The sequence below is a fragment of the Pelodiscus sinensis genome, chromosome 6 (genome assembly GCF_052426305.1).
Source record: "Pelodiscus sinensis isolate ZL-2025 chromosome 6, ASM5242630v1, whole genome shotgun sequence".
NCBI lineage: Eukaryota > Metazoa > Chordata > Testudines > Trionychidae > Pelodiscus > Pelodiscus sinensis.
Window position 1 is genome coordinate 8,403,516 of NC_143057.1, and position 21,099 is coordinate 8,424,614.

The 21,099-nt window shown below is 42.7% G+C and overlaps 1 long non-coding RNA gene across 2 annotated transcripts in view; it reads right to left on the reverse strand.

Moving 5' to 3' along the window:
- The window catches only part of LOC142829796 (uncharacterized), a 293,243-nt gene that overhangs the window by 198,771 nt on the left and 73,373 nt on the right, over positions 1 to 21,099 (reverse strand). For both annotated transcript variants that reach the window (XR_012904587.2, XR_016349839.1), the window contains exon 2: positions 13,745 to 13,827. This is a non-coding gene — a long non-coding RNA (uncharacterized LOC142829796). The remainder of the gene's footprint in view (positions 1 to 13,744; positions 13,828 to 21,099) is intronic.

Here is a 21,099-nt window from a genome sequence, read left to right on the forward strand (position 1 = left end):
AAGAAACCAATCAGAAATCCCCATTCACATGGGTACCTTGCTTGTTTAATACAGAATAGTGTGTGTGTGTGGGGGGGGGGGGGAAATCACACTTTGTGCTTTCATATATAATGTAAAAACAAAGCAACAAGTCACACTCATTGCAACAGAAGACAGAACTACGTAGCACTTTAAAGACTAACAAGATGGTTTATTAGGTGATGAGCTTTCATGGGCCAGACCCACTTCCTCAGATCAATATGTGGAAGAAAATCGGCACAACCATTTATACCAAAGTGATACAATCAAAAAACTGAACGCATGTGAAATTGACAAATCAAATTTTAGAACAGAGTGGGCGTGAGGGCTCTCTACTCATTCTGCAGCAGGGGTGTAAGCATGGGAGGGCCATGGCCCACTCACTTTGCATCCAGGTCTATCCCCCGGTGCTTACCTGGTGTTGTGACCCAGGAGTAGGACGAGGCTCTCACCCTGCTTGGGCTATCAGAGTTTCATGAGGCTGTCTAGGTATCATTCCTAGCAGTCCTCTAATTTAAAGCAAAACTGCTCCCCCAGTGGCTGTTGTGGGAATCCTGGTTCTCCCTTTTTCCCCAGCACTTCAGGTTCTAGTTCAGGGACCTCGAAATAGCAGCCAAGGTCTGCACCACCACCATTTCCTTACCCGGCCTCTGTTAGACTTCTTCAAGCTAGCCCATGTGCACACCAGCACTTCTGCCAGCTCTATTTATACACACATGCCACTCACCATGTTATTTGAACACCTGCCACATAAAATCCAATAGCAAACATCCTGAGCAGAATCCATGGAGTTTCCAGCATGCCTCCCTTTTCAAGTCAAAATTCTCCCAGTGCTGGGTCAGAGTTGGGGAAGAGAAAGGGGCTTTTCAAAATGTGAGCCTCATTTCAGATGGCAAAGCTCTCTTAAAAAAGGTTTTGCGCCATTTCCTAAAGATGGAAAGACTCTGGATTTGCCTGATCTGCTCTGGCAGATTGTTCCATACCCAGATCCCCTCAACAGCGAATGCTTTGTGGGGAGACACTACTTGATCCCCAGATCCTCACCACAAAAAGGTGGGTTACCAGCCTGAGAAAAAGTAAAACGGAGGCTATAACCCATATCCCCAGCTAGCTTTGCCAGCTTGAGTTGAAAGCATCTCCAAACTGAGGGCAGATGATTTAGGGTTAGACTGGAGTCAGGTAATAGTCATAGTTAATTATGAAACCAAGCTACATCCCTAGGTGGGTGGGGATGGGTAGAGAGAGAAGCAACAGAACAGAGAGCAAACAAAACTAAAACCAAAGGCTACATTTATCTCCATGGGCTGACGACAACCCCTGTGAACTTTGCTGGCAGAGATCTGCACTGAATTCGGCAGTAACTTTCAGAGGTTTACAGACAGGGGATGGTGGCAGAGCACTTACATATCTATGGTATTTTTCACAAGCCTCTGCATGTGGTCTACTCTGATTGTAGGCCAGCCCTACAGCTCTTGCTCTGATGCTACTAGGTGGCTCCACACAGAATACCCAGCACAACAGATCTCACACAGGAACGCTATGTGGGCAACCTTGTTTATTGACTTTCCTGTTATTTGTACAATTATAGAGGAAAATGTTGCTTTTTCCTTATCTGCAACTAACATCCCTTTTGCCCATTGATGAAAAAAGCCATGAAAATTCTCTTAAGCAGTATTTTTTCCAGGTTCAGATGAAATAGTGTACATCCTAACACTTCTGCTTTTTCCCAGTGTGCTTTGTTCTTTATCAACAGAATTGCCTACAAATCCCTTATCTGCAGAATGGCCCAGATGTAATTTCTTAATACAAAGGAAGGCTGGGCACTTCAAACTGATTGGAAGGAGAGATTTGGCTCTGTGAAACAGCATTTTATGTGGCCCATCCATTCACAAAATACCCTGGAGGAACCATTGCTACTGAGGAGGAGAGGAGAGATAAATTCTAGTAAGTAGGATCATGAAAGAGCTGATTGTATTGTCAAAAATGGCTATATGGGTATTGATCATCCCACTCATGCTACCCCTACATCAATTTGAGAGAGTTAATCTGTATTGGCATTAGGAACTGCCATTCAAAAGGCTTATTCTGTGTATTGGACTGTGAAATATGAAAGGGGAAAATTAGGTTTCTCTCAACTATACTTCCTCCCTGCCCACCCCCCAGAAAGTCATGACCATTTAATACAGATATGGGCAAATATCAGCTTGCTAGCTAGATCCAGTCTGTCAAGGTTAGCTTCTGGTGGGCCCCACATCACTATATTGACCTGTGCCTTTGCAGGTATGGGAGAATCACAGCTCCTATTGGCCACGATCACCATTTCCAGCCAATGGGAGCTCCCCATCACCCATACTGGCAGAGATGCAGGTAAATAGAACAGCAGCGGTCCTCCAGGGGCTATTCCTGGTGAACCATGGCCATTTTATTGCCCACACTTGACTTAACTGCCTACATGGCTGCTTTCAAATCTCCACTTCTGGGGCCTAGTCTGTCAGTACACTGTCGCCTATGTAGTGTTTTAAATCAGTGCAAAGTAAGCAGTGTAAGATACTATGGGCCTCATTCCCACTTAGGACAAGGCCATTCTAGTGGTAAGTTGTGTGTAAACCCTCTTTAAAAGACCTTTTATACTGCCAAAGTGGTATGAACTATTTTGAGGAGAAACGAGGAATTCCTACTGTGCCGATCTAGTAACATTTTACACTCAACTGATGTAAACGACTAAAAATAAGGCCCATTCAGTTTAGCTATTGCTGTTATTCCTTGGTTATAGGCCAAACAACTCCAGCCAAATGTGATAGTTGGGTCTCATTAATTCGCTTTCAGTTGGAACACTGGAGAAAAAGTTAATTTAAAAAGTTCACACAAAATGAAACTATGAATTACAACTAATTTTATGTGACACCTCATTAGAGCTAGGGCAAATTCCAGCGTGCTGACACCAGCAAGACTTAACAATATTGTCCTTGTGAGTACAAACACTCCCAAAAATGATGGAAGTGCTGCTCCTGCCAGGTAGGTCAAAGCCACAGATGGAAACACTCCTTGGTCTTTAAACTGATGTGCACTAACCATACGCCGCATGATTCTTCATCCTCAGGAAGGATTTTCCCTTGCAGGGACATTAAGATCAATAGCCCTTGTTTTTAATGGTTGTTAAAATGGCAGTTAGACAAGTCTGTCATATGTTCACCTCAGGTTCACCCCTTTCTTTGTTGCATTCCTAATGGAAGGGTGATGCTCTAGTGAAACAGAGGTGGTCTCTTGATAGATGTAGGCTTCCTATTTTCCTTTGCTACTTGTACAAGGAATGTAGCAGCACCAGTGATTCACACGGACTTCAATACGACAGTTGAGGTACATCAGCACCTCCAAGTATCAGTTCATAGGCCCACATCTAACACTAGAAAAGCTCATTGTCATGGATACCTTTGCATTTTCACATAGCCGGTGTTATCTAACAAGGTTTTGTTGAAGGGATTTATTCATCCACAATACAGAAGGGCAGAAACAGGTGTCTCCACCTTGCACAATTTTAAGTTATTAGTTTTTCCCCATCCTAAAGTGACGCAAAAAGTCAAAAACTCAAATTGTTGTGAGAAAAAAAAATCCGTTTCGGTCAATCAAAACACTGATTATATTTGTGGGTTTTAAGCTATAAAATGAGGTTCCATTTCAAGCAGAAAGTTGTTTCAAACCAGAAAAAACAGATTCCCCCTCCACCCTCCCATTTAGAGAATGTCAAAATGAAGCTAATAATTTTGAAATTTCCAAAAAAAATTTCAAGGGAAGAAATTTGTCAAAACTTATTTTCCTAGGGACTTTTTTTAATTCAGCATTTTCCAACCAAAACCAAAAAAACACTTAAGCACAAAATTCTCCAAACAGCTCCGGCCTGCAGTTGGAAGAGTTCATAAATTGGCTTGCCTAGCAGCAGAATACACAGAATGAAGCAAGACACTTCAGAATGAGAGTGCAGGTCCCTGGAAGATGAGGATTAAGATCAGAAGAGACCATTGTGAATATCTAGTGCAACCTTCTGCGTAATGCAGGCCACAGAGCTTCCAGAAATGATTCCTTTTAATCTAGAGAATAACCATAAAACAAACCCTAGCAACCTACAAGTCTTAAATGTCTATGCTGCCTTCAGCAGGTGCAGAGACTCTGATGTTCTATTTGATTCATCATTTAGATACCACGTGACTACATTTTCTATTGCCCTATGAATGAGTCTCCATACGTTCTTCCATGAAGCCTCACAGAAATACAGAACATTGCTAAAGGTTCCCGCTAGATGAGACTGTAACAGTCAGATTCACATGAATGAGTCAGCCTCACAGACCTTTCACTTGTTCAATACAGGTGAGAAATAGATGTACAGATACTAGAGCAGTGTTTCTTGAACTGTGTTCCAGGGTGTGCCACAAGGCAGTTGGAGGTGTGCCGCGGAGAACAACAAAATTCAAAATGGCCACCCTTAAAGGGGAAACTTTTTTCCCCCTCAATAACTTTCCCCAACCCTTCCCTCTCCCCCCCCCCAACACAAAATCCTTGGTTTTCCTCATTAAAAAAAATGTTTGGTGTTCCTTGGTCTTAAAAATTTTAAGAAACACTGTACTCGAGAGAAGTACTCTACCATGAACGGGTGCATAGACCACATGAGAAGGACTTTCTCTAAACAGAGATTTTCAAGGTAGTGACAGTTTTTTGAGAATGGACTCATTTCCCATTTCATTTTAAGAGAGATGCACTGTGGGCTGGGTCTGGTGGTGAGAATTTGGGAGTAGTACTGGAGAGGTGAGAAGCAGTAAGGAGTTTTCCCTCTCTGTGGTGAGCAATACTACAAATCTTTGCTTTGGATCTGGTTGAGGATTTCCTTCATCCAATTGTGTTTGTTTCTTATCAGACAAAGGATGCTCTTTCTGTTCATGTCTCAGCTTTACAGTAGCAAAGGTTAACACTCCACTCAATATGCAGGGCCAGACCTTTAACTACATTTAAGGCAGTAAATTCAGTGAGCAGAGTTACACTGACTTCTACATGAGGATCTGAATCACAGCGTCTTGCTGAGACTGGCCTGTCACATCTACCCAAGAGAGGTGAGACTATTTTTCTGAACGGTGAAGCCCTTCAACAACTCGTAAGTGTCAAACCTAATTCAAGTCAGGTTTAAAAAAAATGGTACCCTCCAGGTTTCTAAAAACCTCATATTCTCCTGCATTTGCTGAGTGTGTGAATGGTTCTCTCTCTAAAGAAAAGGTCAGCTGTACATCTAATATTAGAAGAACTATGTAAGGACCAAAACAAAACAACAAGTAAAAATACATTTAGGGATATTTTGTTCTGTAGCGCTAATAATGTACCACCAATGCAACAAATTGCTAAGTATGTTTATATTTAACTAACACTGCACAATATGAATGACGTAGGGAATGCTGATTTATTTAATATTTTGACCTTTCACGTGTACACCTTACCTTCAGAAATCTCCTTTACAACTGTATTGATCTTTCTTTGGGCATTTGATTGTGAAGGGAGGCTTAAAGTCTTCTATTTGTTTAGGAACACAGTGCCATTTCTTATAATGGTAGGCATACAATATAACATTTGGGAAAAAAAGCACCTTAAAATAACAACTTGCTCTTCACTAGCATCCTGTGTCTGAGGATCACAAAGAGCTCTTGAACATGATTTATGAAGCCTCATCGAACCCTTGTGGGGTAGGTAACATCTTTCCACTTTTAAATATGGAAGAAAAGAGGCACAGAAAGACCCATGATACTATAAGTATTAGAGGGATAGTCATGTGAGTCTGTAGCTGAAAAACAACAAGGAGTCCTGTGGCACCTGAAAGTCTGAAAGATTTATAGGAGTATAAGCTTCTGTGGGCACAAACCAACTCAGTCAGATGCATGGAGTGGAACTTGCAGAGGCAGGAATAAATATACTAGCTCATGAAAAGCAGCAAGTTACCTTATCAAGTGGAGGACCAGCGCAAACAAGGCCAATTCATCCTGCCTCTAATTTCTGCTCCGTTTCCCCATCTGTAAAATGGGGATGCTGATTCTGACATCCTTTTGGAAAGCACTTTGAGCTCTATAGAGAGATTTTCATCAGTAGAAGTGTTAGGTACCATTATTATTATACCCATCTTACACATGGAGAATTGAAGCACAGAAAGACTGGGTGTTTGCCTAAGGCAGGAGTGGGCAAAAGAGAGTCAATGGGCCAAATCTAGCCAGCCAAGCAGGTGGATCTGGCCCACAGAGGTCCTGCCACTTCCCCACCCCCAGGCCAATTAGGGTCCCAGGGGCAGGGGTTAGTGCACAAAGTTTCCTCTACCCTGTTCCTGCCCTGCGAGCAGCACATGGCGCTTAAAGCTCCAGGAGGAGACTTAGCGCGCTCCCCCGTCCCCAGGCCCTGATTGGCTGGAGGGTGGGGAAGTCTCTTCCCACACCACAGGCACGGGCACCTAGGGAAAACTTGGAGTGGGCAAAGGTGCTCCCCCACCCTGACACCAATCATGGTTTGGGGTGGGGAACCCAGAAGTATCCTGGCCCCAACCCTTCCTCTTGAGGCCCCACCTCTTCCGGTGCAGTCCGGCAAAAAATGATTGCGTACCCCTGACCTAAGGTCACAAAAGGAAAAATGGTGATACAGCGGGGAATTAAATGTGAGCACACAAGCTACTGGATCATGCCTGGCTGCGAATCAGAGCACCACAATACTATATATATAATAAGAGTCAGTATCTGCTCCACAGGGCTTACAGATTGAGACTGCAGTAAGATGACTGCAGTAGCTTTCTTTGATAGGATAACGAGCCTTGTGGATAAGGGAGAAGCGGTGGATGTCATATACCTACACTTTAGTAAGGCATTTGATACGGTCTCGCATGATATTCTTATTGATAAACTAGGCAAATATAACTTAGATAAGGCCACGATAAGGTGGGTGCATAATTGGCTGGATAACCGTAGTCAGAGAGTTGTTGTTAATGGTTCTAAATCCTGCTGGAAAGGGATAACAAGTGGAGTTCCTCAAGGGTCTGTTTTGGGACCCGTACTGTTCAATATCTTCATCAATGATGTAGATATTGGGATAGAGAGTACGCTTATTAAGTTTGCAGATGATACCAAACTGGGTGGGGTTGCAACTTCTTTGGAGGATAGGGACATAATTCAAAATGACCTTAGCAAGTTAGAGAAATGGTCAGAGGTAAACAGGATGAGGTTTAATAAAGAGAAATGCAAAGTGCTCCACTTAGGAAGGAACAATCAGTTCCATACATACAAGATGGGAAGCGACTGTCTAGGAAGGAGCATGGCGGAAAGGGATCTAGGGGTCATAGTGGACCACAAGTTGAATATGAGCCAACAGTGTGATGCTGTTGCAAAAAAAGCAAATATGATTCTAGGTTGTATCAACAGGTGTGTTGTAAGCAAAACTCGTGAAGTCATTCTGCCGCTCTACTCTGCACTAGTTAGGCCTCAGCTGGAGTACTGTGTCCAGTTCTGGGCGCCACATTTCAAGAAAGATGTGGAGAAATTGGAAAGGGTACAGAGAAGAGCGACAAGAATGATTAAAGGTTTAGAGAACATGACCTATGAAGCCAGGCTTCATGAACTGGGCTTGTTTAGTTTGGAAAAAAGAAGATTAAGGGGGGACATGATAGCGGTTTTCAAATATCTAAAAGGGTGTCACAAGGAGGAAGGAGAAAATTTGTTCCTCTTGGTTTCTGAGGACAGGACAAGGAGTAATGGGCTTAAAGTGCAGCAGGGGAGGTTTAGATTGGACATTAGGAAAAAATTCCTAACTGTCAGGGTGGTCAAATATTGGAATAAATTGCCAAGGGAGGTGGTGGAATCTCCCTCTCTGGAGATATTTAAGAACAGGTTAGATAGACATCTGTCAGGGATGGTGTAGACGGAGCTTGATCCTGCCTTGAGGGCAGGGGGCTGGACTCGATGACCTCTTGAGGTCCCTTCCAGTCCTATTATTCTATGATTCTATGAGAGGCTAAAACATAAGTCCAGGTATCAGAGGCCTGGTGTGGGGCCTGAGACCTTGATGGCAATGGTTCAGACTTTGCTAATATAAAACAAAGTGAAGTTATGAGCAAGAGGCTCACTAGGGATGTTAGCAACTAGTCGACTAGTGGACTAACCGATAAGCAACTATCGACTAGTTGCAGCATCCCAGCTGCTGCTCTGCATTTTACAGCATAGGGAAGCCAGCGCAGAGACGCTGGGTCAGTCTTTTAATATGAGACTTCCCTGTGCTGTAAAATGCCAAGCGGCAGCCAGGAGGGGAGAGGGTTGTATGTTGAGTCAGAAGAGATCTGAGGAGCAGCATCTCTGTGCGCTGGCTTCCCTGTGCTATAAAATGCAGAGCAGCTGCTGGGGAGGTTATGCTGTGAACCGGCGCAAGCCAGACTGCACGCTGGAACTGCCTGTCCTTATCGACTAATCGAGTAGTCGATTAAAAAAATCTATTGACTACATGATTAGTAAATGAATAGCATTTTAACATCCCTATTGCTCACAGCAATTGGCAAGAACAGGGCTGATATTACAGAAACACTTATACGTATGAGGCACTAAGCACAGACGGGTCACACATTTCAGAAGGGTTGTAACACAACACCTCAGTAAGAAACATCTTGGTACCATCATGCGCCCCACAGAGAACAGGAACGTACCAACTCTGGTGTTGGACAGGGTCTACACTAACAGCAGGATAAATCGTTGTTAAACCCCCACGGACAGGGGGTAATGGGTGGGAACTAGGTAACGTTAAAGGGTGGCAATTTAATAAGTCAGAAGTGATGTGCAGCTTGTTCGTATTTATGTATGAAAATGTACCTCAAGGAAGTGGTCTTTGTCCAACCGGGGGGTAGTGGCAAATCCCATGCTGCTGACTGAATCAAGTCCATTGTCACAGGCACACAGTTTAGCCTACCTGTAAACCTCTGATCCAGGGAAACTATTACTGTGCTTCATTTACAATAAACCTGGTCTGGTGCCTTCAATCCTCATCTAATTTTGTGGCTTTTGGGGTCTCTCGAATTCCACTGCATTAGCTATCTGCATAAAGCTCGTGTAATATACAGAGGGAGCATATGCACGCAACTGAATATTTAACATCATTGATCAAAGCAAAAGATGGTCAGGACGCCACACCGGTAACTTCTAACCACCACATAGGCAAATAAGCTATTACCAAAAGTTGCTATTTGGCACCTTTCCCCACTCACCATAAATTTGCCTTTAAGGGGTTTAAAAGCAAGATTAAAAAAAAAACACCACAAAACTTATTTTGCTGGGCATTAAAGGATTATAAATCTCACTTGAGAAAATATGGTTGCACTCAACACAAGTTGAAAAGAGAATTACTTTCCCAAGCCTGCTCTGTCCTTTTGCTTTAGTGCTAACAAAGTCCCAGTAGTTGGCAGGGTAGAACTCCAGATTATTTTCATAAATAACTCACAGAAGCTACAAGCAGCCTCCAGGGAAAAACAAGTGTACTTTCTGATGGAGACACATAACTTGATTTCATTGTTTTGAATGGACAACCAAAGCCCTTTAGCCTTTAATAATTATGAGAGGGGGGATGAGGTACATGTCGTTAAAGAGCTGAAGATTTACTTGCTTGCGCAGCATTGTCATATAAAACAATTGGTTGACTATGATACTACCAGTGTGTGCTGATACAGAGAGAAGAAGCTAAAGCACAAGCCATTTATCTTTATATGGTCATTTATTATTTTTCATTTATAGTGCTCAGAACTTTGCCAGCTGCTTCGCAGAAAACATCAAAGTACAAAATCCTGACAGGAGGAAAAAGGTGGAGTAAAAATTTGACTGTATCATCATGTCAGTCTATTCTGGGAACATGGATGGTAAAACACCTTAATGACATTTACGTGTTTTCTGCAAGGTATCCTCCAGGGAACAATCAAGGCTGTTTGGGTACCTTGATTGTGTGCATTCCCATACCTTCATGTGTCTGGAATTCTTTTAAAACTATTATTTTAATGTTGAATGTCCTGAGTTTATAAAGCTTGTCTGGGGACAATTATTTACAAGATCCCTGGATTTTTTTTATACCCATGGGGTATGTCTACACTACAGCACTAATTCGAACTAACTTAATTCGAATTAGTTAATTTGAACTAAGCTAATTCGAATGAGTGCATCTAGACCTAAAAACTAATTTGAATTAGCGTTTTGCTAATTCAAAATAGCATGTCCACACCGAGTGGACCCTGAACCGAAATTAAGGCTGGCCGGAAGCAGTGCCGGCAGGGCATCAGGTTAGGACTTAGAGTGTGGAGCTTCTGCCTCAGGCTAGCCAAGGGTTGTGCTTAAAGGGACCCACGACCCCCACCCCGGACAGACAGTTCTCAGGGTTCTCCGCTTGCTTGTCTAACTCGATGAGGGACAGCAAAGCAGTCCTATCTTGGAGTGCCCTGAGTGCCCACACTCGGCCCATCACAGCACTTGGCCATCAGCCCGGCTGCACTTGCCGCAGGCTGCCATCTGGAGGGGGTCAATCAGGCGGTTGTCAGGATCCAGGAGTCCCTGCAGGAGAGCTTCTACCCCAAGAAGCCCACAAAGCTCATGCTCCATTCCTCCCTCACCTCCTTGCACTTACCCCTTTCTAGCCCCCCCCTTCCTGATGTAAAAAAATAAAGGACACGTGTGTTAAATAAAGAGAGTTTCTATTTTTGAACAAAACTGGGCAGGAAGGGGGGGATTAACCTCTGGGGAGACTGGGAAAAGGAGGGGGGAGAAGGGAAGAGGGAGGGTGGGAGAGGGGAGGGGGAAACCTGGGAGAAGGGAGCTGGACGGGGGAAGCCAGGGGAAGGAGAAGGGGAAGTATAAAACTATGGTACGCCATATCTTCAGTACTGTGTACTGATGTGGTCTCCTCACCTCAGAAAAGATATTTTGGCCTTAGAAAGGGTTCAGAAAAGGGCAACTAAAATGATTAGGGGTTTGGAACAGATCCCATATGAAGAGAGGCTAAAGAGACTGGGACTTTTCAGCTGAGAAAAGAGGAGACTGAGGGGGGATATGATAGAGATCTATAAAATCATGAGTGGTGTGGAGAGGGCGAATAAAGAAAAGTTCTTCATTAGTTCCCATAATATAAGGACTAGAGGACACCAAATGAAATTAATGGGCAGCAGGTTTAAAACTAATAAGCGAAAGTTCTTTTTCACACAGCACATAGTCAACCTGTGGAACTCCTTGCCACAGGAGGCTGTGAAGGCTAGAACTATAACAGAATTTAAAGAGAAGTTAGATAAATTCATGGAAGTTGGTTCCATGGAGTGTTATTAGCTAGGGGGTAGGAATGGTGTCCCTGGCCTCTGTTTGTGGAAGGCTGGAGATGGAAGGCACGAGACAAATCGCTTGGTCATTTTCTTCAGTCCATCCCCTCTGGGGTACCTGGTGGTGGCCACTGTCGGCAGACAGGCTACTGGGCTAGATGGACCTTTGGTCTGACCCAGTATGGCCGTTCTTATGTTCTTATATTCTAAGCTCAGGGTCGGGGGTCTCACTGGACCAACTTGATTTTCATGCAAACCTGCTTCTGGGTTCGCATGTGGCCTTTGGTGGCCAGGTTGGAAGCTATCCTGCCCTTGACGGCCACATTCCTGTGCCTAGTGCAGAGATCGTGGACTTTGGAGGTATCCCCCCAAACCTGGATGAGGTCCACGATCTCCGCACTAGACCAGGCGGGCGCCCGCATCTTGCAGCCCTGGGCAGGCTCCTGGGAACCGGTAGCCTGGTCCTGGGAAGAGGAGAGCTAGGTGGCAGCGGGTGGCTGGCTCATGCCGTGCCAGGTGCAGGGTCTTCTGGCTGGGTGCTGGCAGGCTTGCAACTGGCACGGGCACCGTAGCCAGACCGTGCCCCTTTAAGGGCTCCGGGGCTGGGAGGGGGGAAGAAAAGTTTCCCTGGTTTGGCCCAGAGTGGCCACCAGGGCAACCTGGGAAGGACTAGCCTCCCACTAGTTTGAATTAAGTGGCTACACAACCCTTAATTCGAACTACTTAATTCGAACTAGGCGTTAGTCCTCGTAGAATGAGGTTTACCTAGTTCAAATTAAGTGCACCGCTAGTTCGATTTAAATTCGAACTAGCGGTTTGTATGTGTAGCCCCTATGAAAGTTAATTCAAACTAACGGCTGTTAGTTCGAATTAACTTTGTAGTGTAGACATACCCTCAGTGAGTACTGTGCACTCCAAAAAATGCTGACTATACACAAATGTTATCTTCTGAAGGGCATTGCAGAAAGCTTTTCAATAAACATTTAAATGATAGTTTCTGACCTGGCAAACCAGAGGAGGGAATTCCATGTAAAAGGGGTGTCTGAAAACAGCAAGAGCGGTTTATGAAAAACATGGATGCAGAAAGCATAGAGAAGGGAATTAGTGGACCAAAAGAACTAGGAGAAGATTGTTCCTAGTCCTTTATCTCCCCAAAGGTCTTCAAAAGTGCCTAAGTCTCATTTTCAAAAGTGATTTGGGCACTAAGGCATCTATGCCCTGTTCACTTCCAATGGGTTTAAGGGCTAAATTTTTAAAGGTATTTGGGCACCTAACTTTCAGGAAATCAGTAGGAGTTAGGCACTTCCAAAAATCCTACTAGACACCTGTGTGTATTTTTAGACACCAAAATACCTTTGAAAATCCTGGCCCTAAATGCCTAAGTCTCTTTTTAAAATGGATGTAGTCTCTTGGAAAGTTTTAGCATAGGCCAGATAAACAAGAAACTACATGGAGTTAGTGGAGTTTCATGAACCAGAATATACAAAAGGTTAGGCACTTCAATTCCTATTTTAGGCATCTATGTCCTGGTTTTGGCACTACTGCGGTGCACAACCCCCAACAACCACCACCTTTGAAAGCACATTAACTCATTTGGCACCTGTTTTGCATTAAAAAGTTTCCTATGCATCTATCATGAGTGCGTATAGTGTGAATACATACATACATGTGCATGCACACACACTATTATACCATAAAAATTATTTGTCATAATTACTTTATCTTACTTGACTATGCCTTATAGTTGCCATTCATTTTAGATGGAGGCTGTTTGCACTTCAGACACTTATGCAGTGCTCCCATAGAAAGCAAAGCCTGCCCAGGGCTGCAAGATGCAGGCGCCCGCCTGGTCTAGTGCGGAGATCGTGGACCTCATCCAGTACCTGCACTAAAGTTACTTTGTCAAGTTCATCACGGTTTTTTTTTTCAGCTGCTCTATTGCTGCCCTGACCCTAAGATTTGGGAAGGGAAGAAGAGAGCTTAATTAGAAAGCATGCTTCTCTTTTTCTCTTTCTGTGTGTCTTTATCTATTCTAAACCCGAGGCTTTTAGGGAGATTCTAGTAATGGAGAAAGCGTCTGCAACAGTTTGCTAGACTAAGAGGGTCTCTGCAAGTCTTAGGCGGATATGTAGAAGATGTATTTTCATATCGTCTCTCTCCCAAGCATTGTCAATAGCCACAGTAAAGTTTAGGCAAGATAAACTACTGAGGGACTAGTAGAAGGGGGAAAACCTGTTTTGAGAAGAAGGTTGGAGGAAGACTCAGAAAGTTTTTCTATCCCTATCACCTGGGATTTAATGAAATATATAGAAAAGGATGCTGACTGACTGAGATGTAAACATATTTGGTATTAATGACAGTTTGGAAAATTGTGGGCCAAATTCTCACCTGGTAAAAATGGTCAACGATGTTCTCAGGCTAATGAGGCAGCTGCACCAGTTTTCACCAAGTCAGATTCTGATCTTGCAGATCTAGTGAGGAAAAAAAGTTGGGTGTATTTTTATATATTAAGTGTATTTCAAGAGATCAAACCAAAGTCCTGTTCATACAAAGGCTTACTCACATGCTCACCTTTATACAAGATGTGTAGTCCCCTTGACTTCAGTGGGATTACACATGGTACATAAAGTTAGGTGCATATGCAAAATGCTGCAGAACTAGGGCTTAATAAAGCACTGATTTCTATCATTCTTGCTACATAAAAGCAACATGAGTGCACTATTAAATCTTATCTTAATGCTTCAGCTCTCATAATTTGTCTGGTGAAGAATAGAAAATAAAGAATCCTGAATGGTGGATTATAAAATTTATAAATTAGGGTGACTAACATCACTATGCTCATGATGTAACACTATAATTGCACACTAATATCAAGCTCTCTCCCTTGCTACACACAGCCCTTTGCAATCACTCTCCTTGTTTAATTGATCTTAATTAGGTTAAGTGGTTTAAGAATGTTGTTCTAGTTAGTTTAGTCAAGAAAGATTTTTTGTAGATTGGGTTATTTATACAAAGGTATTATGTGCCAGACTATTACTCAGCAACTATAGAGTTGCATGTATCGTAAACTAAAGCCATTGATTATATGTCAAGTATTACATATAAATTTGTTGAACAGAAAATCAATTTCCCTACTCCACCTCTTTTTAATGGTATCATTACTTTGAGTCAGAAAAGCATTGGTATTTGAACACCATCAGTTGCATATCCAATTTGAAAAAGTAATTTTCTTTGCAAGCTAAGAATAGGCAAACAGGCTGATAAACATTGGGTGATATTAGCATTAAAGAGTATTAGTAAACAGGAAAGATCTGCTTCCCAATATGATTATCAACCTACTTAATCCATGCCTGTTGCCTGCTTGAGAAACACATCCTCAAGACTGGACTGCCCTGCCCATTACATGTATGGGAAACCTAGTGAAAAAAAAATTAAACTAACAGATACACTTCCTTTGCTAGCTTGAGTGTAAAAAACATTGCCACATGTTACATTCCGGATCTGTATTAGTGCCATTCAGTTTCACCATGGTGTGTGTGCACCTGGGCATACATGTCTTGCAATTATATACAATTCTACCCATGGTTTATTTCACCTGTTTGGATTTATTGAAGCAATGAGGAAGGGGGAGGAACCCATGAAGGCTTTGATCAATACAGAGCATGGATGGTGTCACTTTTGTTTGTCAGAAGCTGGGAACGGGCAAGAGAGGAGGGATCACGTGATGATTCCTTGTTCTATTCACTCCCTCTGGGGCATGTGGCCACTGTTGGCAGACAGGACACTGGGCTAGATGGACCTTGGATCTGACCTAGTCTTGCCGTGCTTATCAGGTAATGATGTAAGGAACACTTAGCATTATGGTCCTTATCAGTTGTTTCTTAAAGTGGGCCATGGCCCCACTTTAGGAAGGCCACTAGCAAGCCTACACCACTTTGTTTACCTAAAGGCTCCATAGCCACAGAGCTTCATGGCTTCTGTTGGCTCTGGTTCACCCTTTCCAGCTAAGGGACCTGCAGGGAGCGGTGGCTTGGTCCATGCCACTTCCAACAGCTCCCCTTGGCTGGAACCAGTGAACTGAGCCAATGGGAGCTGCACGGTTCCATGGCTATGGAACATTTAGGTAAACAAAGCGGCACGGGCCTGCTAGCGGCGTTCGCCAAGCAAGCCCACAGCCCACATTGAGAAACACTGTCCTCATCCAAAGCGCATTGAAATCAATGATTAGACTCTCATTATGTTCAGTGGGCATTGCATTGAGCCCTGCCTATTCAGAATGAAAAGGAGTTATTTCCAAAAACTCGTTAAACTTGATCCTGTGGAAAAAGTCTCTCTCTTGTAAGGCAAAACGGCCTGCACTTTGACACCAAGGTATATACTCCTGAGGCACATAATAAAATGAACTACTTGCATTGAAGAGGATAGTCGTTCTAAATGCTAAGTGTAATAGGGGTCAGCTTCATTTATCATTCTCTGACTGCATTCCCAAAGACCTCATCTGCGTGTTATTTGCTACACTGTTACAGGTTCTCAGGGGCTTACGCCTGCACAAAGGATGGTAAAGCGTGTTTATGTCAATGACATTAGCTAATGACTACATTTAACCCCAAATTTATATTTTCATGCCCCCTCCATTGAGGAACAAGATAACTCAACTCCCATTGATCCAAGGGATATTACGGCCAACATAAAATTTTCTTATTAAAAAGCACTCTCATCATTTGTTCCTGAGATTATAAACGTTAGAAAAATATGTGCTGTGGGAATAGAAGACACACATACTATGCAATGGAGCAAACCTTTTCTCTGTATAATCCAACCAATCAGACTGAGTGTGGTGAAATCTGTAAGGATCTGAGGAAGAGAAAGCCTCCACTGGTTCCCCATGATCTTTGCTTGACCAAACCTACAGAGGTGGAACAGAGGGCTGGATTTGCCCTTATTCATTATCAAGTTGAATTTGCTCATTTTCTTAGTGCCGAAGAATCAGTGTAAAGGAGTGAACTGAATCACTGATTAGACTGAACCTGAACTATGCATAGGCCAACATTAGGAATATTCAGCAGAGACTTTCTACAGTATAATGGATTCCTGCATGTTCCTAGTCTCTTCCGATCAGAAAGGAAAATTTGTCTCGGTTTCCCCCCTCCTGTGACATGATACACTGCGGCTCAGATGGAGATGGCAAAGACCGATCGGGGTATCTAGTCCATTTCAGGTTGTATAATATGCCATATGGACCTCATTAAATGCCCATTAAGTCACCAAAATATATTCAGACTACTTCAATGCCTAACTACTCAAAGGGATTAACACTCTGTTCTGTCCTGTTGAAAGTGTCCCAAATGTCCCCGTAATTCTCTTGGACATCTCTCGCACAGTGTAAAGGAGCTCACCGTCGGGGAAGCTTTTCCACGATGTGCCTTCAAAATAGCCGTTTCTTCATTTTGCTCCTTTTATATCACACTCAGTACATCCTCAGCACTAATGCTTATCACCCTGAGGATATTTAGCAAATCATAAGAACGTTAGTACTAGAAGGCTATGTCTAAACTGCACAGTTATTTCGGAATAAGCTATTCCGGAATAGTTATTCTGAAATAGCACATCTACACTTCAGGGAAGCCTCAAAATTAGTTCAAGGCAGGCTTCCCTCATGTAGATGTGCTATCTCGATTTAAAGGAGGAATCACTTAGAATGGCCGTGGCAAGGGGCTATTTCAAAATAGCAGCAGTGGAGCATCTGGACATGCCTTATTTCGAAACAGCTATTTTGGAATAGGCATTATTCTTTGTAGAATGAGATTTACTGAAGTCAGAATAAGCCATCCATTATTTCAAAATTATTTCGAAATAACAGAATTGCTGCGTAGACACGCCCAAAAGGACCTCCAGCAGTCATCACGTCCAGCCACTGAGACAGAACCCAAGCAAACCTGAGTTCTCCTCCCACCCTCCTCATCACTTCTTAGTCATTTCTAAAAGAGAAGACACCCCCCCCTTAGGACAGCCCTTTTCGTTTATATTTCCAATCTCCTAATGCTAGTCACTAAATCCTCTCCAAGGTGCCTACATTTTTCTGATAATTTAGGTGTTAAGAATTGAACATAACATCATAGGTGAGTTCTCACCTCCATGGTCTGTGTGTTGTTTGTGCACATACAAGTTGGAATTTCTGAGCAAGGACCAGCCTTTAACTCAAGAAAACTTGCCATCCACTTGGTCAATTTAGATCCATAGAGTAACCCACAAGAACTACCAGGTTCAGCCTTCTGTTTTGCTTTCCAGGTAAGTAGGCACTCTGGATCAAAGTTAATGAAGGCTCAAAGATTTGGAAAAAAAATTCCTTTTGTTTCACGAACTGGATTGTAACGTATAGGTCAACCTCTCTCATTCCACTTTCAGGACCTACATGAAGCTCACACATGCAAATAAGGAAGAAAATAAAATCGTACAATCAAATGCTTTCCAAGCAACCTCAAGAAAATCTGGCTTCTGCTCACTGCACGTCTGAAGAGTGAATACATGACTTGGTTCTTTGCCCCAGCAATAAAATATATCCTAACTTAGAAGGCTAAACCTTTACAGAGCTGGGTGTAATTTTGGTACATTTCATAGTGTCTCTATCTTTCCAATAAATAATATGATTACTGCGATGCCTTCCTTGTTCTACAAAAACTAAATAAAGATTGAAAGCAGCATGAATCCATTTTTGCCCACTGACATACTGTCTTCCAGAAGGTATGAACTTTAACATGTGTTAGAGTATTTATTTCTCTGACAGCAAACACACACCATTAAGCACTATCCTATAAAACTAAACCTTAAACATTTTCTTAAAGAGGACCCAACATAATGCAATTACCATAAGTACATCATCAAGCAATTTAAAATGTATTAATATGAAAGCAGGTTCTCGCAACATTTTATGGGTACTATAGTTCTCAGGGATACTGATATTTACCATAAATGCCTTCCACAGATGTCTAGATTTTGCAAACAAGGTAAATAGAGCTACAGCCCCAGAATGTTTAAGCCCCAGAAGCATTTTTAATCATGCCATTTACACAGTATAAACTAATTTTAAAATCTGCTTAGCATTCTGAAAGCTCTGAAGACAAACTAGCAGCTGAAGGAAAATGGTCTGTTATGAATCAAAAACAGTCTGAATTTTTTTGTACAGCATGTTGAGCACAGACAAACATTAATCTTTCCGGTTGTCATAATGAGTGTTCTGGGTCACTGAAAGTCAACTGTCTACCTACTGCACACAGCTAATCTATTCACTCACAACGTGACTGATACAGAGGTGGTGTGAAACTCACTTGTCTCTTGGGTGAGAGGTGTGGAAAAAAAAGCCGGACAAGAGCGTAAATGAGTGGTCTTCTGAACACATACCAAATCCTAATACAGCTCTGCTGTGGGCATCACTAAGCTTGCCGATTGATCGGCATTGCTATGGCGACAAATCAGTTTCAAAACCCACTATTCATGGTTCAGAACCTGAGCCAATAATGCTAACATAGCATCAGCTCAAAGCAGAGTCACTTCGGAAATTTTGAAGCAATGTCTACCGGGGGGAAGTGGGGAAGAAATCACTTTATGGTCTGCTACAGGTGGTTACTAGAGTTTGTCCTGAATGCTTGGGCAATGCATCTGTATCTAAACCCATTCATAGATTAGGATGTCAGAAGGAACCATTGCTGACATCTATCCTGACCTCCTGCCTAATAGAGGCCATTCAATTTCTGTAAATTCTTTCCTGTTTGAACTTTAAAAAAAAAAAAAGAGCCAGAACTTGTCTTAAGATCACAGCATATATTCTTGGCTGAAGAGGCCCAACATGTGCACCATCAGTATACCTCAAGGTCTAAATCAAAAAGCTGTTTGCCACAGTGGGTCTTTAATGTGGTGGGCTGGGAACACCGGTGTTTGTCAGTTTGTTGCTTGAAGTTTCCAGTGGGTAGTCTCTCCATATTTTGGCTTCCGTCTCCAAAGCATGATTCTGATCTCATTTACACTGGTGAGAGATCTTGGCCGAGTCCCTTGTGGTGCATCCTTGTGAAAACAGGATCAGAACCATTTTAGTTGTCCTGGAGATGGTACTGTGTGGGTTTTTTCCCCCCATAAAAGCTCCTAGGATATGTCTACACTGCACACTTATTTCAAAATAAGCTATTCCAGAAGAAATACTCCGAAACGTGCTATTTTGAAATAGCACATCCACACTACAGGGAAGCCTCAAAATTAGTCTGAGGCAGGCTTCCCCAATCTGAATGTGCTACCTTGATTTAGAGCCCCAAGAGGCACTGGGGAGTAATTAGTTTGAATGGCCCTGTGAAGGAGCTATTTCAAAATAGCAGCAGTGGAGCATCCACACTACAGCTATTCAGAAATAGCTATTTTGGAATCGGCAGTATTTCTCATGGAATGAGGTTTATAGATGCCAGAATAAGCCATCCATTATTTCAAAACAACGGAATCGCTATGTAGACACTTGCATCATTCCGAAATGATGCTGCTGTGTAGACACACCACTAGTGAGTTAAAAGCACGAGTCCCAATATGCTCCTGACTCATGTAGGCACTTTTGAAAATCCTGCGCTGCACTTTGAGAACAGTGTTTAATCAAAACGGGTGCCTCTGGAAAAACAAACGGTGATAACTCATTTTCCGTACTTATCTGAAACAATACACTGATACATTCACACTCAGCCAGCCACATTTTTGCAGAATTCAGGACAGGTTTGCATTTGTTCATTTTTTCTTCTTTTCATTCTAAAAGGAGAAGTTAGTCAAAGGGATTGGGTACTTGTGTCCCCTCTCAACAAAAGGGCAGTGTCCCACTCTCTGGGGATTTGGGGAGATAGAGAAGCTATCCTCACACAGCTTTGGAAATTGCCAGCAGCCATTGTGGTGGGATCATAAAGCCACAAGTATGGTTCTTTTACAACTTATCTATGGAGAACTTTTACAGTGATCCTATTAATCAGGTTTTGACGTTCAACCTCATTTAGAGGTTCTGAAAAGGTTAGTTTAAAATGCATCTATTTCTGTGCTCCCTTATTTGAAATAACTCCAATTGCCATTGGAATAGCAGTCGTGCCAAAGAAAATAGCTCTCTTTTTGACACTGCATGTATTCTTTTGCTGTAGGAGGAAGTGGAGATCTTTCCTCTCTGAGCAATAACACATTTGTACATTTCTGTCCATTGATTTTTTTGGAAAGAGAAGCCAGACGTGCACACCCACGCAGGCTGAAGGCCTGAGCAGAACATTGGAAAGCAAGAATCTGAGTTCAAATAATAGTTCTGCCACTCACTCATGGGTCTCAGACAAGAGGGAAATGGGGCGCTTAGTATCTTTTGGACTCAGCGCTTTACAGTTCGCTCCTGCAAACACTCTTATGCACAACTTGATATCACACCTTGATTGCACATGCGCGAATGTAGCTAAGTAACATTTGTATAATATGCATGTATGCAAGTGCCATGCAAATTTTAAAATCCCAAAGAGGGAATTTCAAAATATAATTCCATCCTCTGTTCCATCAAAATTAACCCCTGTCCTCCATTTCAATTGCATTAGTTTTGCTCTCCTCCAGTCCCATCATTTACTCCCTCCTTGACCATTCACCTGCCTTCTTTCAAATCTTCACTGTGCCACCCTTCTCCCCCACCCCACAAGTCTCTTTTTCTCTCATACTCCACACCCATGCAGGCCTAATTCTTGTGATGGGTAGAG